This window comes from Zalophus californianus, chromosome 1 (genome assembly GCF_009762305.2).
Source record: "Zalophus californianus isolate mZalCal1 chromosome 1, mZalCal1.pri.v2, whole genome shotgun sequence".
Classification (NCBI taxonomy): Eukaryota; Metazoa; Chordata; class Mammalia; order Carnivora; family Otariidae; genus Zalophus; species Zalophus californianus.
Genome location: NC_045595.1, coordinates 42194383 through 42212154, shown reverse-complemented (window position 1 = coordinate 42212154; position 17772 = coordinate 42194383). Strand labels below are relative to the sequence as shown.

General features: G+C 39.4%; 1 protein-coding gene across 18 annotated transcripts in view; it reads right to left on the bottom strand.

Moving 5' to 3' along the window:
- CHL1 (cell adhesion molecule L1 like) overlaps nt 1-17772 on the bottom strand; it is a 209788-nt gene that overhangs the window by 138189 nt on the left and 53827 nt on the right. For 6 of the 18 annotated variants that reach the window (XM_027585990.2, XM_027585995.2, XM_027585989.2 and 3 more), the window contains one exon: nt 14241-14332. The exons of the other annotated variants lie outside the window; for them this stretch is intronic. The gene's annotated coding sequence lies outside the window, so the exon portion shown is untranslated. The remainder of the gene's footprint in view (nt 1-14240; nt 14333-17772) is intronic. 18 annotated transcript variants of the gene reach the window in all.

The window sequence follows — 17772 nt, the reverse complement described above, 5'->3', positions numbered from 1 at the left end:
GTTGGGGCAAAGCACATTCAAAGCAGGAGTAAACATACAATGTGATAAGACAACAAATATGAATTGAATAAGCTACCAGCTGTGATATAAAACTAAAGCAAGGTTTTTCATAGGAAAGACGTATCATTTCAGAATTGACCATCAACAGCAGAGGTAATCAAACTCATGGCAAAAAATGACAATATTAAGGCAAATCCATTTCTCTGATAACTGTTACATTTTCTCCTTCAAAAAAAAAAGTACTCAATTTGCTTTTAATTGTTTCTTGGAAATAGTTTACATTTTAAATCTATTTTCTTACCTCTTAAATCATAGGGAGAACATTTGTTGCCAAAAGCTGTATAATATTTAGCATTTTTCTTCAGTTTTATGTAACAATTTAACAAAGAAAATCAACATGAACCCAGCCTTGTCCCTGAGACATACAGAAGGCCTTAAGTAGGTGTTAATGTTAAATTGGTAAAGATCATGAGATACAATGTATGAGGTGATTTGAGATCCTCAAAAGAAGAGATTTTACAGATCATGCTTTTAGTTTTAATTTTCTTCTTGCAAAATAATAACAAAAAAATTTTCCTAATTTTAAGGTAACACGAGCCACTAGAAACATCTCAATGTTAAAAATTTCTTAAGACGTGCAGTGCAATATTAAGGAGAAGTAAGTAGGAACTAAAATATGAACATAAAATAGAGGAAAATGAATAATCCCAACCCACCCTAAGGCCTAAATCACCTCCCAGTGGTTAATTTAGATCTTATGCAAAGGAACTTGCTACCAGGGCAAGGAAACAAATTCTCATTATATTCGGTGCCCAGAGATCACCAGGGAAATAATAGCAAGATAGTCCTTCTCAGGATAATTTCAAAAAGAGATCTTGCTGCCAAGTAAAATTGCCTTAACAAAAATGGTATCACTTAGCTGTTCAGTTCGTCAATAGGCATTTCTTTGAATTCTGCCGCATACAGCGAAGGAGCACGAAATAAATAGAGCACAGGGTCCTTACCACTGTGAAATATGAGATATATACTGGAAATAACAGATGAATGAATGCAAGGACCCAGATTCACCAATATGAAAAGGAATGAGGACAAAAATGCTATGAGGATACTCTCACGTGCTCTGTGATCAGCCAGCTCCCAGTAGACACAGTTCCTACCATTTCAAGTAGGGGAAGGGTGAGATCCTCTCCTGGATGCCTTAGTCCGTTCAAGCTGCTATACCAGAGAACCATAGAGTGGGTGGCTTATAAGCAACAGAAATTTACTTCTCACAGTTCTGGAGGCTGGGCAGCCCAAGATCAAGGCACAAGCAGATGAAGTGTCTGGCGAGAACTGGCTTCCTGGTGCACGGATAGGTGTCTTTTTGCTGGGTCGTCCCATGGCCAAAGGGATGAGGGAGCTCTCTGATGTCTTTCTTGTAAAGACACTAATCTCATTCATAGGGGCTCCCCTCTTAGGACTTAATCACCTCCCAAAGTCCCCACCTCTAAATACTATCACACTGGGGATAAACTTCAACATATGAATTTGGGGGGGGGCCCCACAAATATTCATTCTACACCACTGGATCCTAAGATAATCAGGGAACAGCTCTGATTAATAACTTGTTTTAATACCTATTGTTGTTATGATAGGAGTAAATAACTGTGTGTTAGCATGACCTAAATTAAAACTCTGGAGGTGTTGCCTTGCTGATTTAGAGCACCTCCATGCCCACCTCTGAAAGGTTAAAGAATCCACACCTGGCTCACATGTGTTCGAAGTCTATCCCATTTGCTCTTACCTCGCCTGTTCTAAATGAAAATAACACTTGATCCCATCCTAACCTTGATGCAGGAAAACCACACAGTCTCTATCAGATAGGTTGCCACTGAGGGCATACCACCCCAGAATGTACCATGTTGGCATGTGGATTATTTTGAGCTAAACACCATGAATACCTAGCAGCCTCAGGAAGAGTGTTTTGCCTCTCCCTTAACTGCCTAAAAGAATTTATTTTTTATTTTATTTTATTTATTTATTTGAGTGAGTGAGAAAGAGCACAACTGGGGGCGACATACAGAGGCAGAGGGAGAAGCAGACTCTCCGCTGAGCAGGGAGCCCAATGCGGGGCTCGATCCCAGGACCCTGGGATCATGACCTGAGCCAAAGGCAGATGCTTAACCAACTGAGCCACCCAGGCTCCACATGCCTAAAAGAATTTAGATAGAGGGTCTGTACCAGGAAGAGAGAGCTAATATCAGAGAAACTTTTAATATCAGAAAGACATACCTGCATGGCAGGGCAAACATCTATTTAGCAAACATTTGCTCTTCTCATCTTCCTGTGAATTGTCTTCCTCCCTTTTAAAGCCAGAACCCTAATCCTTTCTCATCTCAGAATGGTATACAAGGGGCACGTGGGTGGCTCAGTTGGTTAAGTGACTGCCTTTGGCTCAGGTCATGATCCTGGAGTCCCGGGACCGAGTCCCACATCGGGCTCCCTGCTCAGCAGGGAGTCTTCTTCTCCCTCTGACCCTCTTCCCTCTTGGGCTCTCTGTCTCTCATTCTCTCTCTCTCAAATAAATAAATAAAATCTTTAAAAAAAAAAAAGAATGGTATACAAGCCTCAATTGCCTGACTGTCTGTGAGTCTCATATTTGTCCATGGGAATCCCATATGTATGAAATTAAATTTGTTTTTCATCTGTTAATCTGTCTTAGCTCAACTTAATCATTAGACCAGATAAAGAACCTAGAAGGAAAGAAAGGAAAAGTTTTCACCTCCTACACCACAAAACAAGCTTCTGTCCTGAGGTTGCTGGCAACCAAAGCCAGAGCTTAATGTTTTTACAAATAAAGAAAAATCAGTTGCAATGCCAACCTGTACCTTGAAGAAAGGGGTCTGTTCCACAATCACCATCAACCACCAAGCATCCCAAAGAAATTTACAATCTAAGTAAAAATAGCATGCCTGCTGGGTAGATAGAGCTTCAAGGTCAGCCGCTAGCCCCCTCCTCATTAGATTGCTGACACTCAACTTCCCCCATGTAGAAATTCCAAAGCTGCCCTTGGTAAAGACAGAGTTCCATTTGCCATTCTCTGGTGTCATTGTTACAGGTGCCCATGAGCGCCGCCTATAGGTTCAAAGGGACAGAGGCTTGAGGAGAGCCTGCTTTCCTATTGCTGACACAGCTCTTGGTACCAGGCCCTGACTAAGCTACATAATTCTTCAAATTCTTCGAAGAATCTTTCCCTAATCATTTATACTTAACCGAGGATACTGCACATTACAGGTGGCCATGATTACTAACCTTACCATATCTTACAGACCTTTTCGCAACTGCCTCTAAGAATATGATCTCCTCCTAGTAGACAAGTTGCACAGACCCAGAACCACCACCCCCCACTTCAAATACCTACTGGTTTCATTTCTTTTTCTCTGCATGAAATTGTTTGTTTGTTTTTCTTAGAAGGCATATTTTTTTGACCAAGTTTCAAGAGGTTTCAAGGACCTTGAATACTGAGGAGAAATCTCTTCCATTCTAGAAGACTCCTAGAGATGCTTATCTAAATTTACCACCTCTCATTCCATTCCATTCCATTCCATTCCTACCTTATAGCAACCACCAAGTTTTAAAAACCTTACAATCCCACCTCATTAAATCTTCTGCTTCACTGTGAATACTTACAAGATTCTGGAGTTACATTTCCCATACCTCTCCCCACAGGTTTTGACTGAGTGTGAGGATAATATATTATTGTATGGAATTCTAGAAACATCCAGGCACAGGCCTATCCCCTTCCCACCACATATCATCATTCTTCTGGGCTTGCATCCGACCAGTCAGATTTGCATTTCACCTCAAAAATGCAGTAATTTTTGATGAAAGAAGTAAGGTGAAGCCCAATTCCTTATCTAGAGAATGAGAACAATAAAAAAGGACAATTCTTTGGTGACCAGTAAGTAATGTAAAAATATCATAGCAAATATTAACTGAGTGATATGAAAATGTTACAGCAAACTTTTATTGAATGCTTACAATGTGTTGCAAGCACTTAATGGGTATCATCCGATTTAATCTCATAAAGAACTATCAGGTAAATATCGCCACTGTCTCAATTTTACAGATGAGGTTAGTGAGACACAGAAATGTTAAGCAATTTGGCCAAGTTCATCACATAACTAGCAAGTATGGGAGCCAGAACATAAACTTCAGCAGGCCACTCTCTTAGCTACTTTGGCAAAACCACCAGTCAATTAAATAATTATGTATTATGCAAATAAGAGATAAACACAGTTCCTGGCACAAGGTAAATGTAGTACGTAGTAGTCATAGGAAACATTAGGTATGATGCTTCCATTACATGCCATAATGTCATTAGTAACAAATTTACTACATAAAACTACTGAAGGCTGTATCTCCCTTGTAGTTCTTTCCTAAAACCCAAACTAAAGACCTTTCAAAGTGCTCAGGATTGCTGACCAGGAAGCAATGACTGGAAAGGAATGTTTACATAGAGTTGTAGATGTGTAATTCACTTAGCGCTCTGCTCTTTTATGCAAATGGTCCTGTTTGAAAAGAGACAGAAGGTCTTTGTTTTCCAGAATGACACATTTTTCCCTACAACCCCAAGACTATGTTATTAATCAGAATGTCCTTTGTTAAAAGACCGAGGATCATTCATTCTGAGAGTCAAATAATGAGCATTGACTTTGAGTTTCCCAAATAGCCCCCAAGTCTGAGTATCTCAAAGACAGGAAGTGAGAATTTACCTTGGCAATCTTAATGTATGGCATGTAGTAGGTCCACAACATACATCTGTACCATGCAGAAATGATACAGGACAGGAACATTTTGTTAGTTTGATAGTCTTGCGTTATTAAAGGTGTAAATTGCCAGTAAGTATTCTCATTCTTGTTCCATCGAGCATTGTTTTCAAAACTACTTCTCCCTTTTTATTTCTTCGAAAAACTATACATTCTTACTACTACTGAATTCTTTTTTCTACTGCAATACAAATAGGAGCTCTACAAGTTCATTTTCAGAATGATTCTCAAGGTATAGTAAAGAGTAATAAAGGCAAGGGTTATGAACGGTATCATTTACTGTGTGGGCTTGTTTTAAAAGTGCATAAAGAGATAATTCACTTGTCCTATTCATGTGGCAATGAATTTAGTGCCATTTGAATAGAGTACATAAAAAGACTCATTCAACTCATTTAACTACTAATTGGTTATCCTTATAGTAAAGTCCGTATGACAGAGTTAGAGTAAAGCACCCAAGGGAGAAAAACTAAAATAAAAAACTGTGGGGCATTTTTGCAAGTCTGTCCTAAGACAGTGATAGTGCAGCCTATTGATACTATCTATCTTAGATAAGCTGATTGCTGGAAAGGAACACGTAAGAAAAGCTCTTTCTTTTAAAATTATTAGCACTTTGTGTTACCCCCATCTGGCACTGCACATGGATCCATTCAAAAGGTGTACCTTACACATTTGTGTGTAGCTACGAACAAAGTAAAAAATATGTGGCATCATTAAAAGCACTCTTTCAACATCCACTAAGCCAACACAAATGTGGTGCATGTTCTCTATGTTCCAAGAACTGTAAAAATTTAAAAGTAAGACGCAGAAAAGCAAATACATGCATAAATCAAAAATGTAATATAATTCTCATCTTTGAGAAAATGGACTCAATAAACCAATTATGTGAATAAATCTTAGCTAGATAGAAAAACAAATATATGGATATATGAGTGATTTGGAGAAGTGACAAATGCAAGTTGGAAACAAGGGATCTCTTATGATGTCCTGTGTAGTACATCCTATAATTGGAAGTTTCCAGTAACAAATGAACATTTCCTTTCTCTAACATTATTCTTCCTTAAGAGAAAACAAAATAACAAACAAGAAACTGACACAGTGGTACAAAGAAGTAGCTGGCAAAATTCAGAACCATCATGGTATAAATGAGAAATTTTCAGTTAACTATTCAGCAAGTCTATTACTTTTTTTTTTTTATTAACTATTCCAAGAGCCATAGCCTCTTAATGCATCAATACCACCCTGGGGATGAGTCTGAATTAGCTCTTTCAGATGGCGAAGAGTTCATTTGATGAATTACCATTAGTCTCAGAGCACTAGAGTGGACAGAAGCAGGTTAATGGAGCAGCTCATTTCTGTTCTAAGGAGCTTAGGTGCCAGAGCTTCTGGATTCTGCTTGGGAGCAACTCTGCTTGGGAGTAGCAGAGAAAGCTACAAAAAAAAAAAAAAAAAAAAAAAAACTCCAAACTTCCTTCACTTTGCACGGTACCTATATCATCTTCATGTTTCAGCCATTTGGAATTCCAAAGAGACAATCTTTAAATATCTAAATGAGATCATTAAAAAGCTATCACTAAACTTTGACAACTGATAGTAGTTCACCTGGTAGTTGAATGAGTAGTAGAAGGCACCTCCAAAGACCCTAGAATCAAAGGCAGCAAAATGCTCATAGGTGCATTTTGTTTAGCTCGCACAGTGGCTTTTGTGGAGGCTTAAATTAGTTCCCTTCCCCTTCCCTTTCCCTTCATTCCTTTTTTGAAGTTTATTTATTTATTTATTTAAAGCAATCTATACACCCAGTGTGGGGTTTGGACTCATGACAGTGAGATCAAGAGTCGCATGCTCTTCTGACTGAGCCAGCCCAGCACCCCATTAGCTTCCATTTCTTTCTTTCCTTTTCTTTCTTTCTTCCTTGAGAAAGAGAGAGAGACAGAGACAGAGACAGAGAGAGTGCAAGCAGGGGGAGAGGCAGAGGGAGAGAGAGAATCTCAAGCAGGTTCCCCCTTCAGCAAAGAGCCCAAAATAAGGGCTTGATTCCCATGACCCTGAGATCATGACCTGAGCCAAATTCAAGAGTCGGATGCTTAACCAACTAAGCCACCCAGGCACCCCAGCTTCCTTTTCTTAAACATTAGGAGTTTTAACACTAAAATACAGATTTCTGTCCTTTTTATTAAAAATATGTAGAAAGTCTGACAGGACAAGTCCTGCTTTGGCACATGGCAATGATCTTCCAGAGCTGAGCAGAACATTCCAGTTTTAGAAGAGGCTGTTTTCTCCAGTGCTCCAGTCTTCAGCACTCCCTATTGTCTTTTACCTCTCCTGATGCCTCCTTCCTTTGCATTTAAACGTGTGATACCAGCCCCATATCTACCATAGATCTTGGCTGTGAATATACTCAAGCTGTTAAAACCCTAAAACTAAATTACTGACTTAAAGAATTTATTAATAACAAATATTGCTTAATTTCTTATTAAAATACTAAAGATTGAATTAGTCCAATTATTATCATTTTATTGTACTTCACAATTATTATCATTTTATTCAAAATTTATTTCTCCTTATAAATACTGTTTAGCTCCTTTATAGCCAACCCTTAACTTTGTGGCTTATATTTTTAAATATTCTATCTGTCATGTTTCAAATTTAACAGATATATTAAAAATCAAAGAGCCATACAGTTTTAAGGCTGGAATGTTTCTTCAATATCATTTAGCTCCAAATCATATATTTTACAAGAAATCAATAAATTTGTGACCTTTTGAGGGCACACAGAGAGTGAATATGAAATTCAAGGATGCAATATGATTTTTTAACCTCAGTTCAAAGCTTAATTTTAGTAGTAACTGGCCTTTCCTATCACATGATGTTTCATGAAGGAAAAATACCATTTTCTGAATATAGCATTCTTCCTCATCTTTCTCTTTCCCTCCTTCCCTCTCCCTTCTCTCCCTCTTTCTTTTCTTTTTCCCTCCCTACTTACTTTCCTCTCCTTCCTCTGTCTTTCTCCCTGCTTCCCTTCCTCCTTACTTTCTTCTTTTAAGACCCAATAGTTTACCTGAAGGTAAAAATTATATAAACATCATGCTAAACAGATAGTGTTTCAGTGGACAGCTGCACTGAGCAATTGTGTAGACGATTTTTTCTTCATTATGCTTATATTATGCAATATCAGACTTTCTTTTTGTACAACGATCAAAGGTAAAAACATGGAGTGTGCCCTTGTCCAGCTAGCTGGGAGGCAGAACTAAGTGACCAAACCATTGTGGGATTTAACAACTTAGCTCGTCATTCAGATGATTCTCATTTACTTCTGAAAAACAAATTAAGTATAATTAATTTAATAAGTAAAAAACAGGGCAGACAGAAAGGCTTCTCAAACTGTCTCAAACTCAAAAACCAGACTAACTTCCAATAAACTGGTGGTTGCCGAGCTGCCGATGTCTCATAGAAAAATCTGAGAAGAATAACTTAATTTAAAAACCATTTTGGCTTTCCTAATCTTATTTGTTTCTTATTGCTCTTCTCCCTTATTTTATTAGTAATGAAGTTTATAGGAAAATAAGAATTTCTCCTTCCATGGAAAGGCTTTATGCAGATTTTTTTCATCCCACTATGCATTGGATTTCTGAGATCAGCATTCTGAATGTTTCACAAACGAGAGCCCAGCTGTGTCAGTAAGGTGACTTTTTAAAATGATCTACCTGGGACTTGTTTGGTAAGCTACAGTAGTCAGGTAGTACCCACGTATGTACAGATCTTTGCTGTCATCCTGGCAATGGAATGGGATTTAGGAAGTGGGAGTGAATGCTCAAGCTATGGTGGCATCATAGTCAAAACAGGATTTTACTGTAAGTTCCTTCCATCTCTTTAAAAAACAGACCTACGTTATAGCAAATGTTATGGTTTGGGAGGTAGTGATCCTCAAGTGGTCAGTAATATGCAAAGGCCTTAAAATTAAAGATCTAAATGGTCATATACTAATGCCTTGATACAGACATGTCTTCTTTTAAGAATGTAAAGGTAGATGGCCATTTTTCAATATTTCAAAAATGTGCTTTTTATACTTTGTTTTTGGTTTTGGTGTGCTGAATGTTGTGTACACTTACGCAAAAACAGCCATGCTAAAATTTTAGCATACAATGAATCCCTACAGTCCTGGGCCCCACTGTCAGAAATTCTAATTCAGCAGGTACAGTGGGGGGTCCAGGAATCTGCATATGTAATTAACATCCCAAATCATTCTTTTACTTATTTATCCAGTTATTCACTTAACAAACTTTGTGACAAATATTATGCTGTGTTAAGTCTTACAGATACAGTGGTGAAAAAACAAAGTCCCTGCTTTTATAAATTGTTTTAATCCATAAATAAAAATACATAAAATGTAGGTAGTGATAAGAGCTAGGAATAGAAATCTAATAGGGGAGAGCAATGGCAAGCAAAGGTGGATGAGAGACCGTGCGGGGTGGGGGGTGGGTTTGGATTCAGGCAGGGCCTCTTGGATAAGATGCTGCTGATGTAAGTGACTCAGAGACCAAACCTGGAGAAATACTCCCTTTAAACAGGCTAAGGAAAAATATAATCTGTGCCAAGCTCGAACTTGGTGTCAGATATTTCATGTTTTCAAATTTCCCACTTCTCTTGGTACTTACCAGTTCGCTCCTATGTCCCTGCAATTCCTACCCCCAACCCCTCCCCCGCCCCCCACCACACACACAACACAAATCACACATATTTTTATTAGAAAGCTGTTGCCAAACGCTTAAAATAAAGGTTTGGCATAACTGTAGTATGAAAAAGAAAGAGTTTGTTAATAAACCATGTGATGAAATTGCCCAAAAGTTGGTAATCCTAGGTAAAAGAAGTATGGTACCCTAGAGTAGAGGATGTGATTGTTACACTTTATTTTATTCCACTCAGGACATCCCTCATAAGTTATATCCAGGTCTAAGTGCTTAGATTTAAAATTGATTCAGACCAAGTGAGCTTATTCAGAGGCAAGCTCCCAAGATGGGAGGAGGGTTTAGCACTGTCTCATGGAAAGAAAAGTTGAAAGAGCTAGGGATGTTTCTGTCTTCCTGGAAAACAGATGACACAAGTGAGACATAAAACCTCTCTCCAAACATCTGAAGGTCATAGGGAAAGGATGAGATTTTGTTGTCTGTGGTCCCCCAAGGCAGCAGTGAGAGAAACAGATGCAAATTCCTAACCCCAGGTTTGCAATTATACAAACACGGACTCAAAAGCCTCAAGCGGAAGGCCCCTTATTAGAGAAGAAGCAGAGGCTGGTGACCACACACTGGGTGGCAATGCAAAGGTCTTCAAGACCCAAAAGCACAGTGGCATTAAAAGACCACGGAGGTCTGCTAAGAGAACCTGTGACGCACGATTCATGTTCTGTGACTCATAATAGCATGACTGCTTGCTCCCATGAAACAATACTCCCTCTCACTCTCCCAGGCCTCTCGAATCAGAAGTGACGTTGGTGCTGTCTGGACAGTCAGCCACGTGGGAAGAAGGGAACACTACGACCAGAGGCAGGTGGCCTTTCCAAGGGCCCTACGTGGCCTTTCGGCGTTCGCTCCCTCCTGGGGGGCTGCCCTTTTTCTAGCAGCCCCAGTCATCTCCCAAGCGGCCCCCACCGATCTGTTCACACCCCCCCCAGGACAAGCTGCCTCTTTCAGAGCCACCAGACAGGGTGTTCCCCAAGATTCTATCTTTTTCAAGATGAGATGTCAGAATTATTGAAATCAACAACTTCAGTGTTTCTCAATCCCTTCAAATGATATGTTCATGATGTGTTTTGTAAGCATGCATTACTTGAGTGTATTTTTAATTGGCTTTCCTATTTAAATTAAAATCTTACAATAATGTGACCTCTCACAACTATAAATGGGAAATCAGCATCATTTTACATGAAAATAAACACAGTGAAACCTAACCAGTTAAGTTCTAAAGAGACATTGTGACCAGCAGACTCCTGGATTTTGAGGTCTGGACTCTTTTTATGAAAAAGAGATGGAGGAAAGTGTTAAAAATGTATAAAATCAGGGCGCCTGGGTGGCTCAGTTGGTTGAACGACTGCCTTCGGCTCAGGTCATGATCCTGGAGTCCCGGGATCGAGTCCCGCATCGGGCTCCCTGCTCAGCGGGGAGTCTGCTTCTCCCTCTGACCCTCTTCCCTCTCGTGCTCTCTATCTCTCATTCTCTCTCTCTCTGAAATAAATAAATAAAATTTAAAAAAAAATGTATAAAATCATGCTAGCACAAAACTAGCCTTTGACTTAACCTGAAGTACCAGGAAAAAAAAAATTAAAGAAACAAATGTTTGCTTTACATTAAGTCTATTATTTAATTATATTTAATCTTAGATTACCTCTGATCACCTTATATCCTATCAGTGGTATCTATCCCATAATTTGGGATATACTGAACTGATAAAGCTAATGTCCCCATCTTAGGAATGACATGAAGCCTCAAGGCACTGAAGTTACCCAGGTGGGCAAAACTTCAAGGAAAAATAAACTAGAACATGGCAGGCACCACGGAAAACCCACAGAGACATCTTTTTTTTTTTTTAAGATTTTATTTATTTATTTGACAGAGCGAGACACAGCGAGAGAGGAAACACAAGCAGGGGGAGTAGGAGAGGGAGAAGCAGGCTTCCTGCGGAGCAGGGAGCCCGATGCAGGGCTCCATCCCAGGACCCTGGGATCATGACTGAGCCGAAGGGAGACACTTAACGACGGAGCCACCCGGGCGCCTCTCCACAGAGACATCTTTAGTCACCTACATATTAGGCCCCCCTTGAACTGGAATTTCCATGTAAGGGCTACCACAGAGACAGGCAGGACTCGCTTCTGGCTCCTAATGCAGTTCCCATTCACCTAGATTCCAGGGCAGCAATACAAGGTTGCCCAGTTCAAACAGTTCACTCGTTCAATCATCCAAAAAATATGCTCAGTAATGACTGTGTACCATGTACTGCTCTAGATACTGGAAACACAAAACCAAAAAAAAAAAAAAAACAGACAAGGTTCCTGCCCTTACCTCCATATTTACATTGGATCATGGGGGCAAGAGAACTAGTACAAGTAAGCCAGGGTTTCTCAACCTGAGCATGATGGACATTTTGGGAAGGATAATTCCTTTTTTTGTAAGAGGCTGTCCTGTGCACTGAAAACAGGACCCTAATCTCTAGATTATCAGTAGCAACAGTCCCACTCCCCCCCCTCCAGTGTGACAACCAAAAATGTTCTCTAGATATTACTGAATGTCCCCTGAAGGACGAAATTGCCCTTGGTTGAAAACCACTGCTCTGAGGCCTTCTTCCTACATCCAAAGCAAGAGTGCTGCACTGCGTAGCTCGAAGGAGTAACATTCACTGTAATTCTGTGTGAAGTTATCCCTCAGAGTTGTGCAACTGTACATCACTCGAAAGCAGCGGCTCTGGGCGCCTGGGTGGCTCAGTTGGTTAAGCGACTGCCTTCGGCTCAGGTCATGATCCTGGAGTCCCGGGATCGAGTCCCACATCGGGCTCCCTGCTCAGCAGGGAGTCTGCTTCTCCCTCTGACCCTCTTCCCTCTCGTGCTCTTTATCTCTCATTCTCTCTCTCTCTCAAATAAATAAATAAAATCTTTAAAAAAAAAAAAAAAAGCAGCGGCTCTGCTTTACTGTGCTGTGGGTGGAATTACATGCTCTGATGGTGAGATACATTGATTTGAAAGTTTAATAAAAAACTAGGATAGAGAATACCTATCAAATTTCTGGTGCATTTTTCAATTGCGTTCATGAATACTGCTTCTTTTTTGTCTTTTCTTCTCTCTGTCATGCACACACAGACACATACAGAGGTCTAGAACCCTCTTACTTTGTTTGGCATGCCTTTACTTCTAAGTAGCAGCCCAAAGAAAGCAATGAGGCAAAAGCACCATTGATGACTGGTTGCTGTATAATTCTAGATAGTTTACCCTTCTTCTGGAAATGAGAACATGAATCTCAGGAATTTTGAAAGTTGTGTGTGAGTAGACAAAGGAAGAAATATCCTTGATCCACACACACCTTCTTTTTAGACATTAGAACAGAGTAATGCTTCTCACCCCTGGCAGTCCAAAAAATCACAGGTATAAGTTGAAAAGATCAACCACTACCACCATCACCACCACCACCACCACAAAATAGCTATCTGGGCTCCAGCTAGAGTTTTAGAAGATCTTCCCAGAGAACCTTAGATCTAAAAAGTGCCACAGGTAATTATTATTACAGGCAGTCAAAGGTGAGAACTATTGTTCTAAGTTGTCAAGAAACACTGGGGAAAATTATGCAGGAAAATAAGGCCTGCAGCACATGTATGATCCATTTATCTCTGCATCTTCCAGATTGCAGATACCACGTTGCTCCCGCCACACATTGATACTTGCCCCAAATAAGTGAAAACCCTTAGCATTTTAGACTTCTTCCAGACAGGATACCAAGATAGTTTGGGGTGTGTGTGTGTGTGTATGCACATGCATGCACACACACACACACACCCCAGCAGTTACCAAACACAAAGACGGTATGGTACTCATCTGTGCTCTGTGACCTAGAAGTCACTGAATTCCAAGGGTCACTTGACTGACCCCACACTGTAAATCAATGTGGTATAAACCATGATCAGTGAAAATGTCTGAAAAGGTTTTCATAATCACACAAAACTCTAGGAAGTCTTCCCTCTTGCCTTTGAATCATAACAACTGGAACTCTAGTCTTTTCAGTGGATAAAAAATTTTTAAACGATACACAATTAACTAAGTCACAACAAGTAGCTCAAAACATCATTTTTCCCAGAAAACAACTGCTTTTTGAGACTGTAATTATAGTAGGAAGCCAGTGAGAAGGTTAAGAATGAAAGGGTCTATGAATAGCATTCTGAAAGGAAAAAATAAATTCTAGTAAAATTTCATAGGGCAGAAATGGGCCCCAAAGGGCAGACCCATTATAGCTAGAGACAGCAGTAGGCAGATCCTGGTGCATGAGCAGAAAGAAGGGCAGAATCAATTAAAAATACAAGTCTAACTTCTTGGCATGGTTTACAGAGCCCTGCATGGTCTTCTCAAGCCTCTTTCCTTCCAGCTCCCTGTGTTCCAGCTACAGTTGTCATCTTCAAGACCCTAGAGAAGGCCTAGCCCTTCCTCCACTCAGACTTCAGAGCTCAACTTCTCCCAGCTCTGACAGCTCTCAGCCCACTTTCTGTCCTCAGAGAGGCCTCCTCATGAGCTGGGGCAGGGATCTTCTCAAGTCACCACAGCACACTGCTTTCCCTGAGAAGCAGACTCTGGTCTATTAATGAGGGAGTGGAGATCAAAGCATGGAGAAAGGATAGGAAGAAGGTGAACTGGACAAAAGGGAGAAGTGAAGTGGTAATACAGTGTCAGGAGAGGTCTCAGCCTACCTTACAGGGAGTTCTGGGGTGGGCATGATCCTTAGAGCTGTCCTGAGTTGGGCCTTTATCCCTCCAATATCAGGCCTTAGATGTGGGTTGCCCTGGAAAGGAGACATGACCTTGAGCAAGGGAGTACTCTTCAGTGGAGGCAACCTAATGGGTTGGGAAGTGACATGTGAGGGCTGATTGCTGACAGCACTCCACGCAGGATAGGGAGCAACTGATCCTCAAAGGCTGATCGGGACAGGACATTACAGAATCCACCACTGTGACTTTACCTCACTATCCCTCCATTTTCTCATTTGTAAAATGGGGATGATACTAACAGTCTTAAAAGGTGTACAATAACATGATGACTGGCTCAATGTAAAGTTCTCAATAAATGTTAAATTTGCATCTATACCTAATCTATTCAAGAAAGGATATAGATGTATATCCTTTGATCAGAGAGCACTTTTTTTTTAAAGACTATACCTTCCTTTCTCCCTTCATCCATTCACTCACCCAATATTTACTGAGTGCCTACTAGGTGGTAGGGATTTTCTAATACCTGAGGAAAAGTGTTACTAGTTCTTGTCCAAATAGAGCTTACATTTTAGTAAAGGAAAGAGAAAAATAAGCATGTAAATAAATAAGTAATAAGACACTGTTGGGAGTATTAAATGTTAACTGAAGGATGAAGAAATGTGTTTCTTAAGATACTATATTATTGGATTCCATTAGTGGGTCACAAAAATCCAAAACAAACTTAATTAAGAGGAATTTATTGGCCTACAAACAAAAACTAGAGAAAAGGCAGAGGGAGAACCAGCCCCAGGGAACTCTGGATTCTGGAGCCCAAACACCATCAATGCCATCTTGCTTTACTGTTGTTTCTGTCTTGCTTGTTTGCAGCATCATTTGCTGTGACCAGCCTCTTATCCAGCTTGAGTTTAATAAATCCCCAGCGAAGAACTTGTTATGACCACATTTGCATTACCTGTCCCACCTCCAGAACTATGGTGTTATGGGAACATGACTGTTTCAAAATTTGGTATCTATACACCCTTACGGCTAGGGCAATAAAAGTAACGTTAGTAATAACTACGGAGCTTTTACCATGTATAAAATATAATACAGTTAAATAATTTATCTATTAAAAAACAAACTCTAAGTACTATCATCTCCTCTTTACTGATGAAAAAACTAAGGCTCGAGGTGATTAACTTGCAAGAGCACACACATGAACAGTATGTACTGAAGGTCAAATTCAAGCCCACTTAAATCAGATCTCCAAACCACACACTCATAACTACTAGATAATTAGGCCATACTAATGGTGGTTACTATATAGTTATATCATAATAAGTATAATTATTTCATTACCTTAATTAATCCATGCTAATCGGTCTTCCATCCAACATGAAGGCATGATAATTGGGTACTCACAAATGAAAAGCATATCCATACAGGGGCTGACTAAATGGGGAATATTGTAAGAAAAAATAGCAAGGGAAATCAATGTGAAATACTATTTAATGCTACAATCCTTGAGACCAATTAGATAATGATTGACCAATTTAACCAGATCTAATTCATGTCGGGGGTTGCATGCTTCCATTCAGTTGAGTGGGATCTAGAGTACATTTGAAAATCAGTGAGGCACAGTGAAGTGTGTACTAGTCCAAAAGTTGGGAGGCAGAAAATGTAATTCCAATTAAATACGCAGTTGACCTTGAATGGGTCAACATCTCAGTAACTAACCTATAATGTAGAGATAGTAGCACCTGGGCTACCTAGTTAATGCATTTAATATGTATCCCTTAAGGGTAAAGATAAACATGAAAGCATTTAGACTGTTTATCAAGCAAAACATAGCAGTGAGGTTTTAAAATACCAAATAGAAAAAAAAAAAAAAACACGTATCTGTATTCTTTCTTATATCTGTGATGCTAGAGAAAAGATTAAATGTTTAACAAAATATGGTCAAAAGTAAACTTTGTAAAGCTGAAACAACTGTAATTTAAGTGAAGCATAAAGATGCCCCAATCAAACCAAATATTTACACATTTAAATAACTAACAAGGTATAAAATAAATAATTTTCCCTTTCCTAGATTTAGAAATCTTATAAAATTTTATTTTGACCAAAACAACTTTAGAAGTATCCTTATGTATTTAATAAGAGAAAAAGAAAACACTTTACTAGTGGTCTTTCTAGATGTAATAGTTGAAAACTTTGGCTTGAAGGCTCATTTTTTATCATTTTATTTTATAGTCCTTAGATTTCAATTTCCAACTCAGCTTGATATTTTTAGTTGGAAAACTAAATTCATTTTAAATAGGACTGTAAAAATGTGACAATTACAAAGGGAATGATTTGAGAAACCAGCCATAATGGGAAATTAAATGTCCCACCGAAACACTTTAAAGGCCTTTTAGCAGAAGAAATGTGTGCTATAACATTTAATCTAAGATAATAGAAACTTCTAAAGTGTGGATTAAAGAAATGTAAGTAAAGTTGCTAAGAAGTGGAATTGTGTTTTTTTTTTCCAAGTCCACTTCTCCTATACAAATTAAAACCACAATGAGATACCACCTCACACCGGTCAGAATGGCTAAAATTAACAAGTCAGGAAACGACAGATATTGGCGGGGATGCGGAGAAAGGGGAACCCTCCTACATTGTTGGTGGGAATGCAAGCTGGTGCAGCTACTCTGGAAAACAGTATGGAGGTTCCTCAAAAAGTTGAAAATAGAGCTACCATACGATCCAGCAATTGCACTACTGGGTATTTACCCCAAAGATACAGATGTAGGGCTCCGAAGGGGCACCTGGACCCCACTGTTTACAGCAGCAGTACATGCTGTACTAAAAAAGGGAGATTATATTGCACAGGATGCTTAGGATGCTTTGATGCATTTCTTCTTTCCCCTTCCTTCTTCTGCTTTCTCTTGCCTCTTTGCAGAGAGTGTGGTGGTGGATGTAAAAGCATTAATCTTTGATCTTTGTGCATGAGGCTTTCTTCCACTGTAGGACCAATTTATGACAGACTAAATTAGCCTTTGATCAGAAGCCTTGATTTACTTCTTAATTCTCCGCTTCATCACTAGGCTCTGAAATGTGTCTGCTCCCGCTGCCCTCCCCAGTTCAGTTGGTGATAGCAGTGATAAATTTCAATGGTTTGTTTCTTCTCTGAGGCCTCAAATATTTGCACATGTGTGCAGTTCAATAAAAAGTGCTGTTTAGGGAAGATGCCTGTGATTTGTGTCAATGTTATACATGATATCTTTCCCCAACATGAATTGCCTTAGGGCAAAAACGGCATTTTGTTGAGAAAACACAATTTTCTCTCCTCAGTGGATTTCACTGTAAGTCATTTGTTTGGTTGTGCTACATAATTTCATGGATATTTTATTTGTGCAGTGTGTCATGTTGCTACTTGAAAACTCCTTTTAAATAACAATATAAGATCCAAAGTGTCCATTTATTAAAAAGATCACGCAAGTTTTCCTGGGTTTCAGTGTCTCTTTGTCTGGAATATTTTAATGGTCACTTCACT